This window comes from Agelaius tricolor, unplaced genomic scaffold (genome assembly GCF_023055355.1).
Source record: "Agelaius tricolor isolate 1412-34295 unplaced genomic scaffold, bAgeTri1.0.p SCAF_74, whole genome shotgun sequence".
NCBI classification, from domain to species: domain Eukaryota; kingdom Metazoa; phylum Chordata; class Aves; order Passeriformes; family Icteridae; genus Agelaius; species Agelaius tricolor.
Window position 1 is genome coordinate 786,741 of NW_027269334.1, and position 16,722 is coordinate 803,462.

A 16,722-nucleotide genomic window follows, 5' to 3' on the forward strand; every position below is an offset into this window, starting at 1 on the left:
AATACAGTATATAGTCTACTGGCTACATAGAAAATAAACCACTGTCCTGGTTTATAATTGTTACTTTGGCAAATCCTTTTAAAATCAATAAATATGAAGGCTAAATGGAGAGCAAGTTTTTGAGCAATGCAAACAAAAAAAGGCCTTGATTTAGGAAGTCATATAAGCATGTATGGATGCAGTCCTGCTTAGAAGAGCACACTGGGCTTCTCTGGATTTAATCCAGGCATAAATCCAGCAAAGCATATGCTCTAAAAACTTTTTTGTGTCTGGACATGTGTTTTGGGTGAAAGTAGTAACATTTACATTAAATTTAGTTCAGAGAGCATATCCAACTAAAAGGATGGAGAGAACTTGAAAGAGATATCTGCAATTTTCACAAAGTTACAAGAGTTTAATTTAAATTTATATTGTTCCCATGCCTTGAAAATTGGCCCGTGCTTGAGTATGTCTGTAATAATTTACAATAAATTGTAAATGGCTTTTATGTTTCAGATATTAAAGAACACTTTGCTTATTGGGAGGTTAATTTTGCAGGAAAATAGTTTGATAGAAAACATGTTATTTTACATTCAGAGAATACAAACCATATTCCTGATGTATTGAAGGCATTGGGACAGGCCCTGCCATGACCTACAGTGGAACAGATGTGGGAGACTCCATGAGAGGAGGGAACAGCCTCAAAAAATCCATATATCTAGTGTCTGATAGAATCTGAATCCAAGCAGTTTTCTTGTCCAGCAAATGAATTTAATATTTATATAACATGAGACTGGACAGACTGAAATCACATCCATCATTGTGCTCCTGTTGTCACATCTACATAAGCCTGTCCATTGTGGAGACCACATGGACAGAGGCATTGCATGGACCATTAAGCCACAAAATGAGGCAGGATGTTGATTCTCAGTCATGGCAGAAAGCTCCAAACTTAAATATGTCAAACAGAAAAAGCAGTCATTGGTAGTCTTTAAATAAAGAGTTTGGACACAGTCCACCAGAGCGTCTTTGTAGGACTAATCACTGGGATGTGGTAATGCCAGAGTTTTTTGAGATTAAATGTATGGGTAACTATCTATTAAAAGTACTGAGTCATAATGAATTCTTTCAGAATTGATCACAATAGCATGAATTAGGATACATTTTGTGGACATTAGTGAAGCTCTCACAAGTATTTTCCAGATATTTGATAATTTAGCATTAGTCAGACATGAGTTAATGGACACCAAAGGCTTTTTATTCCCTTAAAAATCCCCTCTTTTTGGTGAGTTCCCACTTCTATTATATCATTTAATATTCATTTTCATGACACTAATTGTGTGATATTGATTCAGATATTGCACATTACCTTTGGGACTCCATTTTAATTCAGTGTTAGTGCAGCATTAAGATGTAAAACAAAAGTGTTAGCATTTTAAATTAAAAGTCTGACTAAAACATTTCCATTTAGTGGAATTCTGCTGCCTCCATTGAGTTAAGAAGTCAATCCATATCTTCCTTGAGGGTGCAGATTTGTAAACAAATATCACAACCCCTTTTATTTTTAGCAGCCAAAAGGATTTATGAAGTATTTAGAGGGCCTGAAGTAGTACAAGACTCTCTGCAAAAGTAAAGGATCTTTGCTACCAAAAACTCACTGGGATATTTGACTTTGATTTCAGTGGCTACAAAACCACCTCCAAAGAATTTGCTACTTGTTGCAATATTGAAATATTGCCAAGAAATATTGAAATGGTGTGGTTCCCCCAGGGTAGACTAAATTTAGACTTCTCTCTACTGGACTTTTTTTTCTACAATTAAGCCACAAAGCAAATGCTCCAAGAGGAGAGACAAAAACATTTATTTTGCCCGTTCTTTATATCTGAGTGTCTCCCACCATGGCATTATCATGCCATATAAGCAAAGGACAGAACCCTTGTTCTGAGCATAAAAACGTCCCATTACAGTGAAAATTCCACACATTGGATTTTAGGATAGTGTCCTTCCAATTGCTTTTCCCTGAGCCCAGTCTGATCCCACTGAAATCTGTTAAAATACAGATGTAAACTTCAAATTTCTTTACATCTGTTCATATATATTACTCAAGACTTTCTTGTTCACGCCAGTCTGCTAGAATTTATTCTCATTGAGGCTTGTACATCATTTATTTTTAAGAAAAAGGAACTTTGGTCACTCTAATTAGACTGTGAGTTTTTTTAAAAACTGGATAGTCTTTTGCTGAGCTGTGGCCATGGTTATCCTCAGCAGCACACAATTAAATACACTTTCCCCCCATTCATTATGGCAGTGAGATGCCCCTGGTTTAACCATTTTTATTAAGGAGAGAAACAAATAATCATTTTGAAGATGCTGTGATTAATGGGGAGAAGGGAAGAAGCCTTTTGCACTGTCCAATTTTAAATTTGTTAACTTAGAATTTACTCCTAACTGGAAGCAGTGCTCAAGATGATTAGACACTCAAGATGCTGAGGAATAGAGGTGTATCCAGATCCATACATTTAAAATCCATTCAAATTCTACATCCAGAAAGCACACCCTTATTTTTTAGACACCTATTGTTTGAGGCAGAGAGAAAAAAAACAGAGGGAGGATACAGAAGGGAAGACATGGAAGTGAAAGATAAATGGGAAAGAAAAATCTGCTTCTGTGTTCATGACAGGAACAAAATTCTGCACAGAATCTGTCTCTGTGTGTGGAACAAGGACAAAATTCTGCCCAGAGCGTTGCCAAAGTTGTTTCCAAAGGCATCAGTTCTAATAAAAAAGTGGAATCTGGACCCTGGATCATTTCTCTTCTGGGACAGAATGCTCAATCTAAGACTGCACATACAAACAATGCTGAGCAGAGAAAGAAATCAGGCTGCTGCTGGATGCCACATCTCTCTAGGTTCCCTCAGATCATCTCCACCTCTCTGCTAATGGAGATAACCTGACATGTTTGTGCACGCTGGAACTCGTCGTGGAACTCCATGGTGATCCATCTCCACTTGTGCTTCCTGAATGAGTTGCACCTACTGGGATCAGATGCCACAGTATGGTGAGACCTCTCATTTGTGCCTCTCAAACCAGATGTGAGCAGTGCAGAGCAAAACCTAGCAAGAAGCAGAGCATCTTAGCACCTCCCAGGAACAAAACTGCCACAGCTCTGCTTCACAGAGCAGAGTGAGGGACTGAAATAACAGCTATTACTGTTAAAAACTCTAGAAAGCATTTCATAGATGTATCTCACCAAGAACACTGGCAGCTGTGCAACATCCAAAGCTTTATTAAGTACATCACAATTGTAAAAGTCTCATATTTCATAGCCCAAACCCATGAACATTTAAGAATGTAAGAATGTAAAAATTTTGCTTGAAATATTCAATATAAATAGTCTCCACAACATTTTTCAGATATGCTTTTAAGGTCAAGTACTGAGTTTGAGTCCATGGTATTCCTAAAGATGTTAGCTTTTCTAGGAGGCTTGAAAATTTCCTAAGGTTTTTAGGTTACATTTATGTATATGAGTTCAGCATTGTCATAAACAGTTTCATAATAAAGTTGCAGGAAAATTGTAGTTCTGAACTGCACCACTTGGCCAGGCAGAGCAGCTCTCTTTTCTACTCCTGGCCAGTGCCAAATCTACAGAAAGATACGTATAAAATCCTACAGAGAAAGATGAATAAGAAAGCAGTGCCAGCTAGAAATGCTTTGTTCCCTTTTGTCACTATTTTGTCCTTCAGGGCTGCTCCTGTAGCTTAGCAAGAGCAAATAATTGTGAATGTTACTTAGAGTCTTTATAGATACCTAACTAGTAGATACAGATTGATCTTTTGCACTGAAGTTAGCTATAGGAAACTTTTCTAGAATCTCTGAAAAGGCAGCTGAAATATAAGTCAAGTCTGTGATGGGTATAGATAAAGCTTTGCTCTGTGGAGGGTGTCCTATAGGAAAAAAAAGGCATGTATAGAAAACTTTAGGCATTTGTTAGGGTGTTCTCACCCTGCTAGTGTTGGGAAATCCTGGTTTTCGAGGCCACATGGTGAGCCATTTGTTTGTTGTAGCAGTGTGCCACGACCTTCTCAAGGCACAGGACTGTGTCCAGTTGACTTTGGAATATCACCAGTGAGGAGACTCCACACCCTCTCTGGACAATCTGTTTAGAGCTCGGTCACTGCCCAGGGAAGAAGTTCTGCTTCATGCCCAGGTGGAACCTCCTGGGCTCAGTCCCTGCCCGTTCCTCTGGTGCCATTGCTGGGCCCCTGGAGCAGATCCTGGGCCCTGCTCGGAGCCCTCCCTGCAGACAGGGACACCCAGAGCTGAGGGCCCCTCTACTTCTGAGTCTTCTGCAGTCCATTCTTAGAGTGTTGTCATTTGACAAGAAACTCACTCCAAGCATTGGAACATCTCCAACAAAATACTCTTCAGTGGCTACGCTCCGAACATAAGAATTGAAAATAAACCTTGTAATCCTCACCCAAACATAGCATTGAGCAAGGGTCTTACGAGACACTGATTTTTGCTAGAGGTCTAGGGTTTCTTTCACCACAATTTCAGTGTGCACAAAGCTTTCTGTTCTATTGAGAATACAGAGCTCAGCCATCTGATGGGATCAGCACTTCCTTTCCCACCACAATCCATCACCAATATGCAGGACTGGCTTCCTCAAGCTTTACTATTTGATGAGTAGTTTAGCAGCAAGAATCTTGTACAGCTTTTGTTACTAATGAATTTCAAACCCAACCACATCTGTTTTTGTATTAGGTTCTCTAATTATCTCAATCTTGGTGTGGTTTAGGCTGAGGAAGCTATTCCACATGGCAGCGGAGAACAGAGCAGCACAGACTGTTCTCCTTGGCCACAACTGGGAGCTCAAAGTAACATTACCCAAAGAGGGAACAGTTCAAACCTATTTATTGTTAGGCTTGTGGCACCATAACATCATGTTGAGCTTCCCAAAGCCACAAAAATTTTTCTTCAGATACTTTCAGCAGAAGCTGCTTGAGGTCCCTCTTACTTGTTTTGGAAGGAGTCAGTGTTGGATCCTCTCAGGTACAGACAGATACTTGTCTCATGTTGTCACAAGTGAGTGTCACTAAGAATGTACTTGCTATGTTCAGCTCACTGAAGGACAAGTTTGGGACTGGCCTGAAAAGATGCAGTGATTTTGGTAAAGCTTTTCAGAAAATTTTTTAAAAATTTTCGGTTTGGGTTGCTCAAGTGGAGCAAGGATCTTCATCCCTTTTTATGAGAACACCATTTTGGATGTGAGGGACCTTTTAGATGTGAAGAATTGATTACTCTTGTCCTATTCCACATCTAAGGCATTATCCATATCCACATTAAGGATATTGTGGTTTAGACTGGTGGAAAAAAGCTCCTCTGCTGGCTGTTGTTCATAAAAGGATCCCTGCCCAAGAACAGAGCTGTCCAAGACATGGGAAAGAGCAGCTGGAGCTTGGTGCTCTCTCTGTACTCATTGGGATACTCACTTGGAAAAGGGAATGCTCTGGTTCTTGTCCCTCTGCTAGGGATCACTTCAGCTTATTGTGAAAATGCTTTAAAAGGGAGTCTGAAAAGCTGCCCAGATCTGACAAAGAGTTTGGAGGCCAGGGCATTCTAGGAGCTGGGGATTTGACACTTCTCCATGGGAGAAGGCAGTGAATCTAAATCTCTGGTATTTTGGGTAAGCAGCTTAAGCACTGGGTTAAACAGAAAGAGTGGCATTTCTTTGTTATTTTTCAGTGTTACCTAATGAAGCTTTTCATTTCTCATTCAGTTCTTTGCTTTTATTAGAATTGTCAGCAATGAAAACAAAAATATTTCCATTGACTCATAATGACTTTTTTTCACAGAACCACAGAATATGCTGAGTTGGAAGGGATTTTCTTCTCCAAGAGAAAGAAAAAGAAATCATTTATGTTCAAGGCTAAATGTTTTGTTTGTTTGGACTAAGAACTGAAAAGTTCATTATTTGCACAAAGTATTAACTGAGGCTAAGTGCTTAATGGGTTTCATAAAGATTTGAATATCATGTTGAAAGAAAGGAAATTCTAAGTGCTTTGGAGGACTGAATCAGAATCTGAAAGATCTTGAAAAATTGGCAAATCAGTGTAAAGGCTGACCTCTGGGGCTGTTTGGGTCTGAAGTGGCTTTCTCTGGGCTCTGGCCCCTCGCAGCCTTTACAAGGAAAAAAGTAAAAAACTCAAGGTGCTTCTTCCTCTTGCAACCAGAGTCCCACTTTATTCCTAGATAGGAGCTGCCTGGGGATCCATCTGCAGCATCCAAGAGGGGAGAGAGCCAGAATCGCCCATGGCAGGAGATTTTAAACCCAGGGGAATGGGGGCGGACAAGAGGGAACACAGCCAATGGGATACAAGTGATGGCAGGGGCAAGGGGAGGGAGTAACCTGGGGAGAGACCACCACTGGGGCTTGGGGGGGGGAGGGGAAGACTGTGTGCTATAATAGGGGAATCCCATGAGGATACAAACATACTATTCAGTGCAAAATACCAACTAAATGAACTATTTAATGCAGTGCAACAAACCAGTCGAAAGTAAACAAAAACATTCTGAGTAAAGCCAAGCACAAAGTGACACAAATAAGGAGCAAATGCATCTAAAGCAGGAGATAATTCCCAGGCAGAAGCGGTACCAAAAAATATGAGGATAACTCTTGAGTGACAGAGAATCAATAACATGAAGCTGTGACCACAATAAAAGATAAATCTCCCTGAAAAATGCATTCGGAGGTCCTTCACTGACAGAAGGACTCAGATTCTGAGTTCCCCTTTGTCTTGGTATACAGAAGTAAGTTATCTGTACATTAAAGAAGGGAGTGAGAGATATTTTAGTTTCTTCACAATCATGCGTGACTACGGAACGGATGGTTGAAGTTTTCACACTCCTTTATTTAATGTTATTTCTCAAGACATACAAATCAGTGTTGGTAAGAAATGGAAATGTCCCGGAGAGCTGCGTTTGCTCATCACCACACACACAAATCCTTCCTGGGCCTTCCAATCCTGTATAGGAGGTGCACAAGTGACACGGGCAGTCGCTTGGTGATCCTTTGGCTAGCCCTTACCTCCTGGCCCGTGCCAAGAGCAGCTGCCCCCTATCTACCCCTTGGGCCGGTCTGGGGGCAGTAGAGCAGAGCTGTCTAACTCCCAGAGGCAGCAAAGCTGTTCTGGGCAGCTGCTGATAGGAATCCCAAGTTGAGGAAGCCAGAACAAAGGAGTTGAGAAGGGCCACTTGTGTAAGTTCTCAAGAGGGCTTAATCTCCAAGAGGGTCCAGGGGCAAGTGACAAGCTTCAACAGGGTAACAGCAACTTAAGCACAGGGGACACTGTTAGAGAAGGATAACCAAAAGTAGAACAGCAGGGGAGGAACATAGCGTGGGGATCAGATTCTAGGTGGCCAAGAGGAGATAACATGGGAGGGGATCAGGCTTCGCACACCAATGGAGCTTTGAGAGAAAGGTGATAGACAAGGAAGGTTCTAGAGTAAGGGGTGGGGTTACATTTGATGAACAAGGGAAGAGGGCAGTACTTTAAGGATTGGCAGGAAAGGGTCTGGAAATCAGGGAGGTGCAAGGGAGATTGACATGGGGACTGATGTAAGATTAGGCGGGAAAATAGTAGTAAACAACTTCAGGGCAAAACCATTGGGGGAAACCAAACGGGGTACATGGAACAAACCACTATAACCTCACAATAAGGAACACCTTAAGATTACAACAGAAAAACAATCTACCACACACAATGAGGTGAAGCTTCACTTCAAACCACGCACAACTGCAATTCCAGCCACCAAACTGCAACACTGTCCTGGGGGTAGTGCTGCCATGGCATGGAATCCACACAGTCATTCCAAGGCTTCTGTGGAGATATTTCCTCAATGGACAGACCACAGAGAAGAGGAAGAGGGCATCTGACCACTGCAAATAGACTCAGTCAGGGTTGGTGGAGTAAAAATCAAGCAAACCATCTAGATGATCTCCACCTGTCTAAGAGATTTTTCTTCCTATTCTTTCTATTACTAATGCACTGCTACTTCTGTTTCCTATTACTTCGTGCTCCCTTTATATCACTTGAACAGTTCAAAGAGCCCATAAAACAAGTGTCAATAATCTTTATGCATTCTTAGTCATGCCTTTATGTGTTCAGACTGCCTAAAAGGGCTGGGGGATAAATAAGAAGGCCCAAGGTGTGAAATTAAAACCTGAACTGAGGAAAAGAAGATATATGTGCCTGGTTTATGGCCTCCACGAATGGAAAGAAATTGGTCAGGATATGAATCTTCTATATTTGGTATCAGGAATATATTGGGGTGGGGTGGGGTGGGGAAAGAGTGCTGAATTATCCCTCGGTTTTATCTGCTCTCCCCTTTTCCATAAAAGAATTGCCAGGACTACATTACAGCTGGGGGGTCTGGGCAAAAGTGACCCAAGAGACTCATCCTTGGGTTTCCTCACTCAGCAACAGGTGTTATTCATGTTCAGCAATAAGACTTCCTTAGTCCAGGCCACAAGAGGACACAGAAAGTCTGAAAGCTTTCCTCTAAGCAAAGCCCATGAAGTAATTTGAGTTACAACTTAGAGGGAAATAAACCCTCTTAAAACTCAATGGCTTTCTCCCATACTGGGAGCAGGGCTGCCAAGATTTCTGCCCATTAAGGCTTTTTATGAGCAGTTTCCAAAGCCCTAAAAATAGGGATTTCCAAAGGAAATACTGACCCAGATGGAACTGCAGCAGTGTAAATGAGGCTGCAATAACACTGCTGGGTTCCATAAAGAAACAGGAAAGCATTCACCTGGAATTAGACTCAGTTTGTGTTTGGGCATCACATGTCCCACTCACTCTTCACATCTTTCAGCATTTTGTGCTCAGTGCAAAGAGAATAACTTTGCTTCTTGGGCATCTTTAACATTTTCTGTGCCTGTTATCCTGGTGGCTTTCCTCAACTTTCCTGAAGACAACGGGCGTGATGTTTTTATTATTATTATTTGTTATAAACTGTTATTTTTTCTGTTGGAGCAAATTTTGAATGTTATAAAACTAAACAGATCTAAGCATATCAAAATGAGACCTCAAGAAGCAAACACCATTTGTTGCAGAGTGTGTGTTGCTCAACTCTGTAGGAGGGAAGCAGAACTAGAAAACATACCAGATTTCAAAATACCCTTTATTTCTGTGATCTGGTTTAGCATCAAGGATTTTGGTCACTTAATGTGAATTGAGCATGCTGACAGAGGCAGGAACTCTGTACTGTGCTAATGTTAACCTGAGGCTAATGGGGGAGGGAGAACTCACCTGGACAGGAATGCAAATGCACCCCCTGCATAGCCATTCCTGTGGCCGAACAGGATATCAGTGCCATTTAGTGTGGGATTAATCAGTCACAGAGTGGCTTTGAGGTTAAGCATTTGTCAAGAGTAAAAAAGGGACTGGACGCTTACATGATGAATCATATAAAGATCAGCACCTACAGTTACATCAGGAAGAAGTGGGGGAAAGAAAAATACATCCAAGAGTTACTTGGAAAGAAAGACAAAGGAAAGAAAAACAAAGCCTGATGGTTTAGAATATAATCCCCCCCTCCAAATGAAGCATAAAGGAACCAATTCCTTTTTGATCATCAAGGTTCAATTAACAGCTTCCTGAAAATGGGCTGCCTAATGCAGGGCACAGCAAGAGAAAGGATACAGGGATGGCTTGGCTGGTGACCCAGTGTGGTACTGCTCCTGTGCCACACTTACTAACCTTTCAGGTGACACTGTGGGGACAGAAATTAGACTCTGCAAACTGCTCCTACCATGGGACAATGCCACAACCAAACAAGGTTTGGCTTTGCACTTCCAAAGGAGGTTATAGCAAAGTGGGAGCTGGTCTCTTCTCCAAAGCAAGAAGTGACAGGACAAGAGAAAATGGCCTCAGGATGCACAAGGGGAGGTTCAGGATGGACATAAGGAGCAGTTTCTTCTTAGAAAGGATTGTGAAACATTGGAACAGGCTGCCCAGGGTGTAGTCCCCATCCCTGGTGGTGTTCAAGAAACCATTGGATGTGGCACTCTATGCTCTGGGCTGGTTGACACAGTGTGGATTGGTCACAGGCTGGATTTGATGATCTCTGAAGTCTTTTCCAATCTCAGTGATTTTGTTATCCTCTGTCAAGCAATTTCCATAGAAAACAAGGAACTTATCTCCAAGGTGAGGAAACTTATCTATGAAAAGATATCCCCATAAAGCCTGAGCACACAGGAGGCCAGGCAGCCCCCCTCAGCTAGGTCAACAGTGCAACAATAGTACCAGGACTGGTAATCCCTTCCCTTCTCTTCTCTTCCCTTCTTCCTTCCCCCGCTTTGATCCCTCTCTCACTCTCTTCCCTTCCGCCCCACCCTTTTGTTCCAAATCCACCACCATGTCCATGTACTTGGAGATCAGGGACAAACTCACACAGATTTGTATGGCAGGTGTGTGTGATTTACCCATAAACTTTATAAACTTTCTCAGACCCTCTGACTTTTGTCATTCCTTTCAACCAGGAGTATCTGTGGATCTTAGGAGCTCCCTTCCCTTTTGGGGAGAACACTACAGCAAGTCCTTGCTTAGTTTGCAGCACCTCTTCCTGAATGCTCCTCCTACACTGACTAAAGCATCATGCAGAGCCCACTCTGGATGCTTTGCTTGTCCTCTTATTCCTGTTTAAGATGAGAATTATCTTTTTACTGTCCTACTGCACCTTTTCATTAACATGAACAAGGAGGGACAACATGGTGGCAGCCACCTATCCTTTAAATTTTTTTTAAAATATACACCACACAGATTCCCTCTCTCTATCTAATGTCTTGGTTTATTTTCATGTATTTATCAATTTTCTTAAATCTTCCTTATTGCGAAATGTATTTGCCAAAACAATGAGCAGGAAAAGTATTGTAATAATTCCATCTTTACCAAAACAGTTTTTCAGAGCATTTTTGGGTGTATTAGATTATGGTCTCAAGCAGTAACAGAGAAGGTAAAGAAAAAGTTGAAGGAATTTTAAAAATCACAGGACAAATATAGAATTAGCCAAAAACTCAACAAGATGAAGGCTGGAAGGAAAACTATGTCTTTAAGCTTAGTTTCCTTAGTTCCTGAGAACATAAGGGGTTAAAAAGAAGAGAACTCCCAAGGGAACTCTCTCTTGGTTCCCTCCCCTTTGAAGCCACAGGCTGGGTGAGGGAGGGGAAGCCATGCGGCCTCGGTGGAGGCAGGCTGGAGCCTTGGACAGAGAAGGCGTTGAAGGCCCCTGCAGGACAGAAAGGTGAAGAAACACTGGGATGTCCTGGGCAGCCCTAGAAGAGAGAGCCCCCACCCGCCCAGAAAGAGAGCAGCCCACCTTGAAATTATGTATCATGTGCTGGCAGCAGGGCTGGACAGCTAAGAAAGAAAAGGAGGGAGGGGTGCAGCAAGAAGGTGCCTGGTCGCCGTGGGAGTTCTGGGTGGGCAGAACCCGAAATTTTAACCCTTTTCTTAGACAATAAAAACTTTTCAAATCACTAGCCCTCCTTGATTTGAATAAGAAGAAAGACAGACATGAAATAGAAAAAAATGAGCAAGTGTAGTGAAAGTCAGAACAAGTGAGTGAAAGACATCAGAAAAAGATAAAAAAGGAATCCTAAGTAAGAGGAGATGATGGAGTAGCCTTTAGCTGGACTTTTCTTGCACAGTCATTGTAGCCTGCCTTGCGGCCACAGGAGCTGGACGAATGCCAGCTAGCCGCTCCCGGTGTATGGCTGGAGGAGACCACAAGATCTGCCACTCCCGGGTTCTTCTTGAAAACCCCTGGGTAGTGGTGCTGTCTGCGGCGTGGGTGGCGCAGGCGAGACCATGGCTACGAAGTCCCGAGATGAAAGAAGGAGAGAGTGGACACTCGTGTGGATGCCAAGGCACCTTATTTCCCAGGCAGGACCAATTACAGGTGTCTGAGGAGAATGGCTTGAGGAGGCACTGATAAAGGGGATGGGCGTGACAGGAGGAGACACGAGGGAACCAATAAATGAAGCTCAGGGGAGGAGTGTGGGACACAGCTGGACCAAATATGGATTACATAGGGGAGGGAAGAGGCTCTGGAGGCAAATCATACCTCGAGTAAGGCATGATTGACATGGAAGGTTCTCAAAATAAAGGAGGGGGTGGTTACAATGATAGACAGGGGAAGTGGGCGGCACCAAGAGGGAGGAGATAAACTTATAAGGGCATAAAGGGGAGGATCAAGGGATCAGTCACCTTAAAGGGACAAGCCATTGGCGGGAAAACAAGGGGTAAACAACTTAGGGAGAAACCATTATGAGGGAAGTACATGGGGAGAACCGAGGACCAAACCATATTTTTAACTTATAAAAGGGATAACCAACTTTACAACTGAACTCATATAAACATTTTAAAACACACGACGCCACATAGCCATAGATTAAATCAATTTTTCCTGTAACACAGAAGCTGCAATTAGGGGGATGCAATAGCTTCAGCCAAGAGAGTGACCTGCTGCAGTGATGCCAAGTGCAAGAGAAGAGAGAACAGAAAAAGATGAAGAGGGTGTAGTAGTGCCCTCTGGCTTCAGAAAAAAAGAAGAAAATCTCTGTTCTCAAGACCCTCGGCCCCAAGAAAAATGAAAATAAAGTGAAGACTGTTGCTCACAGATAAGAGATAGTTATTCTTTAATACTTAGCAAAGTATCCTTAAAAGAGAACCCTATAAGCAGTTTTAGTGCATGAACAGTAGTGAAAGCACTGTACATAGAAAAAATGCCACAATAGCAAATTTTCTCTGAGCAGTGCCATGTGTGACATAAAAACACAAGAAGTTTCAACTGTGTTTCCTAGAAAACCTACAGTACAAAAAGGACTCCTCTCTCCCTTAATAAACTGAGAATTAATTATCTGAGGAGTAGTGATGAACTGAGAATTAATTATCTGAAAGGTGGTAACTTGATTGAGAATCCAAAGTTTTGTCTCACTGTGCTGTGTTAGAAATTGGGTGAGGGGAGGAAGAATATTTTAAAAAGTTTTCATTTTGAATTCTGTGTGTTCCTTTTATTATAGTTGTAGGTTAATAAAGTTATTTTTTCTTTATTTCTAAGGTTAAGCCTGCTCTGCTCTGTTTCTAGTCACATCTCACAGCACTCATTTGAGAAAAATATATTTTCCTAAGTGCAGTAGCATTGCACCAATGTCAAGCCATGACAGATATGCAGGACAAGAGTTGGAATGCATGGACATATTTTCATGTGCAAATGAGAGCACACGCAGTGGCCTAAGGGACAGTGAGACTGACTGGAAAACTGAAGTACAACAGATACAACAGTCTGTGGGGAGAGGGTGGGAAATGACAGCGACTCTTTCTTCTTCAGGGAACAAATGGAAAGGAAACAACCTTTCAAAAGTCATCCCAAGGAGGAAAGGGAGAAATTTCTGGGCTGCATTCAAGGCACCGTGGGCAGCAGGGCAGGGGGGATTCTGCCCCTCTCTGCTGAGCCCCCCCTGCAGGGCTGCATCCAGCCCTGGGCCCAGCCCAGGAAGGACAGGGAGCTGCTGGAGCCAGGCCAGAGCAGGGACACCAAGGGGATCAGAGGGATGGAGCAGTTCTGCTGGGAGGAAAGGCTGAGGGAATTGGGATTGTTCAGCCTGGAGAAGAGAAGGCTTTGGGGTGACCTCACTGTGGCCTTCTGATGCCTGAAGGGAGCCTCCAAAAATGGAGAGAGACTCTTGACTCTGGACAAGGGCCTGGAGTGACAGGACAAGGGGGAATGGCTTCACACTGACAGAGAGCAGGTTTAGATGGGATGTTGGGAAGAAATTCTTTCTTGTGGGGGTGCTGAGGTCCTGGCACAGGTTGGCCAGAGCAGCTGTGGCTGCCCCATCCCTGGCAGTGCCCATGGCCAGGTTGGATGGGGCTCTGAGCAACCTGGTCTGCTGTAAGGTGACACTGCCCTTGGCCACATCCTCAGGTGACACATCTGTAAACAAAGGCAGTGTTAGGCACTCTATGTTTTTGGACCATGAAAATTATGCTGTGTCTTCTGTTAGGTATTTCTAGGTTTCAGCATGCACACGTGAGTTATGCTTGTGGCCTACAAGGCTAAGATGGAATTGGCAGGAAGCAATACAATCCCATAATAAGCAGTATTGTATCATAGCTCTGGAAAGTAGCAATACATTTGGAAAACATAAAGTTTGCACATAGGTGTGAAGATTAATTTTAGTATTTTGTTCTTCTTTTCAAAAATCCTCTAAAATTAAAAATCTCTTTTTCTAGAGAAGCCTATGTTTAGTGTTTTTGGAGCAATCCACTTAAGTGAGTTTAGTTTTAAGCCAAATAAATAGGCCCTTCTTTACACCCGGTTGACCTCTTCAGGTTAAGTGGACATTTACAAGTGGACAAAGGGCATAGATTTGTTTGGGCTGCTTTATCTAAATCCATGAACCAACCATCACATAACCGTGTCTTCCACAGGAATCTATCCAGCCTGCACAGCTAAGATGTGGTAACCCACAGGAGGTAAAACCCATGATGAGGCAGAGTAAAGTGGAGCTTCAGGAGGCAACCTCAAGACTGAGAACTGCTTTGTTGTGGTTTAACCCCATATAGTCACTCACTTTCTCCTATCCCACTGCAAAGGAAAAAAGCTGGAACTGGCAGGGTGAAAGCCAGAAATCTCTAATCTTTAGATGAGGACAGTTTAATCAGGAAGGCAAAAGCTAAGCAAGCCAGCAAAGCAAAACAAGGAATTCACCACTTCCCATAGGCAGGCAGATGTTCAGCCATCCCCAGGAGAACAGGGCTCCTTCAGACACATCTGGGGAAAAAACTGCCATCACTTCAAACATCCCCCACTTCCTTCTTCTCCCCACAGCTTTATAAGCTGAGCATGTTGCCAAAGGGTCTGGAATGTCCCTTTGGCCAGCTGGGGTCACCTGGGGTCCTGGCTGTGTCCCCTTACAATACATTGTGCACCTTCCTCACTGATGGGGTGGGGTGACAAGCAGAAAAGGCCTCAGTGCTGTGTAATCGCTGCTCAGCAAGAACTAAAACATCCCCCACTTCCAGCACAAATCTAAAACACAGCTCCCTTCCAGCTACTGTGAGGGAAATTAACTATGTTCCAGACAAAACCAGCACTCTGAATTTCCACATGCCTGCTAATTACAGCTCTGAAACTCTCCTGTGACTTTTGCATGTACTTGCATTGAAAGCAAGTTTAAACCCCATGAATTGAGGTGGACCCACCAGGATTTGGGTATTATGCAATATAATAAGTACTGATAACAGAATACATGGAGTTGCACTAATGCCAAGGCCTTTTTCAGACTCATACAGAATCCACAAAATTCACACTTCCATTGCAATGCAGTATCATAGCAAGTCCCTGTACTTTTGGCAGAATATACCAACCTGTGTCTTTATGTTCTTCATTGTCTGGATAATCCTCTTAAAACCTCTTTTTGCAAGTGATTCTTTTTTTCATGGATTGTACATATTTTAGTGGTGCAGTAATCATCTTGGTTCTGAACATCTCATTCCCTTCCTCAAAACCTGTGGGGTGGTTTCTGCAGAGAATCCTCCTATTTCACCTGTATACACGTGTTTTGGGGAAACAAAGTGACATAATGCTTTCAATAATTAATAGTAAATAAATTTCATAGAATATCCTGAGTTGGAAAGGACACACAAGGATCATTGAAGTCACAGTCCTGGCCCTGCACAGGACAGCTTTTAGTTATGCTAGTAAAGAGCATCTGGGCCTGGCATAGATCCTTTTTAAATGCATAAACAAGGATTGTATCTTTTCTAGCTTTGAGTCTGGCCCTTATTTCCAGAGGTCAAATTTTCTCTTGTCTGGCATTTCTAGCAGGTCCAGCTTCTCTCATTTATGACCCCTAAATTCCTTATTCCTGAGGGAAATGTCACAGTATAACATAGAATAATTATGGTTGGAAAAGACCCCTAAGACCAGCTAGCCCACCCACCAAGCCAGCACTGACCCATGTCCCCATGTGCTACATCTGCATGGTTTTGAACCAGAGGGACAAATTTAGCTCTAGTGAAGCTCTCAGGGGTTTTATCTTGCACAAGAGCAGCAGCAGAGACTCTGCATTACAGCTGATCCTAACTCGCCCCTTTCCCACACTGCCAGTGAGCTGACGTACTGGGAGTATTCACAGTTTAGGGTTTACAGCAAGACACTGACACAGTCTCCATCAGCTCACTTCTCGCCAGGGATTAGTTCTACCAGCCCAGGCCCTGCATGTGCAGAATGGAGGGAAAAGCTGAGTTACAGAAGCCTTGCAGCCCTGACTCATTCACAGTCCTTTCTCAGACAGAATTCCTGTGTTCCTGCCTTCCATAAAGGCAGCCCTGCTACCTGGCCATCTGCACTGCCACTGGCTGGGGACAACAGCAGCATTGCAATCACCATGGTGGGGTTATCTGATAGCCATTAAATTGAATCCAGATTAGCAGAGCAAATAGTTGTGAGTCTGCCTGATGGCTTTGCACTGCAAGGACGAGCTGTGGCAAATCTGGAACTTGGTGCTGGTGTTTTTGCTTTCTCACTCAGGTGCCACCTAAGTGCCCTGACCCAAGGGGACTTGGAGGCAGCTGAAGTGACATTCTGGTCACCTAAAAGCAGTGTTTGGCTGCATATCAGTGTGCATCTTGACCCTTTCAAAGGCAAGGTGAAACTCTTACTTTTACACAGT

At 42.9% G+C, this 16,722-nt stretch overlaps 1 protein-coding gene across 3 annotated transcripts in view; it reads right to left on the reverse strand.

The window, feature by feature from the left end:
* Positions 1 to 16,722, reverse strand: part of KCNA5 (potassium voltage-gated channel subfamily A member 5) — a 198,906-nt gene that overhangs the window by 57,892 nt on the left and 124,292 nt on the right. The gene's annotated exons all lie outside the window — the stretch shown is intronic.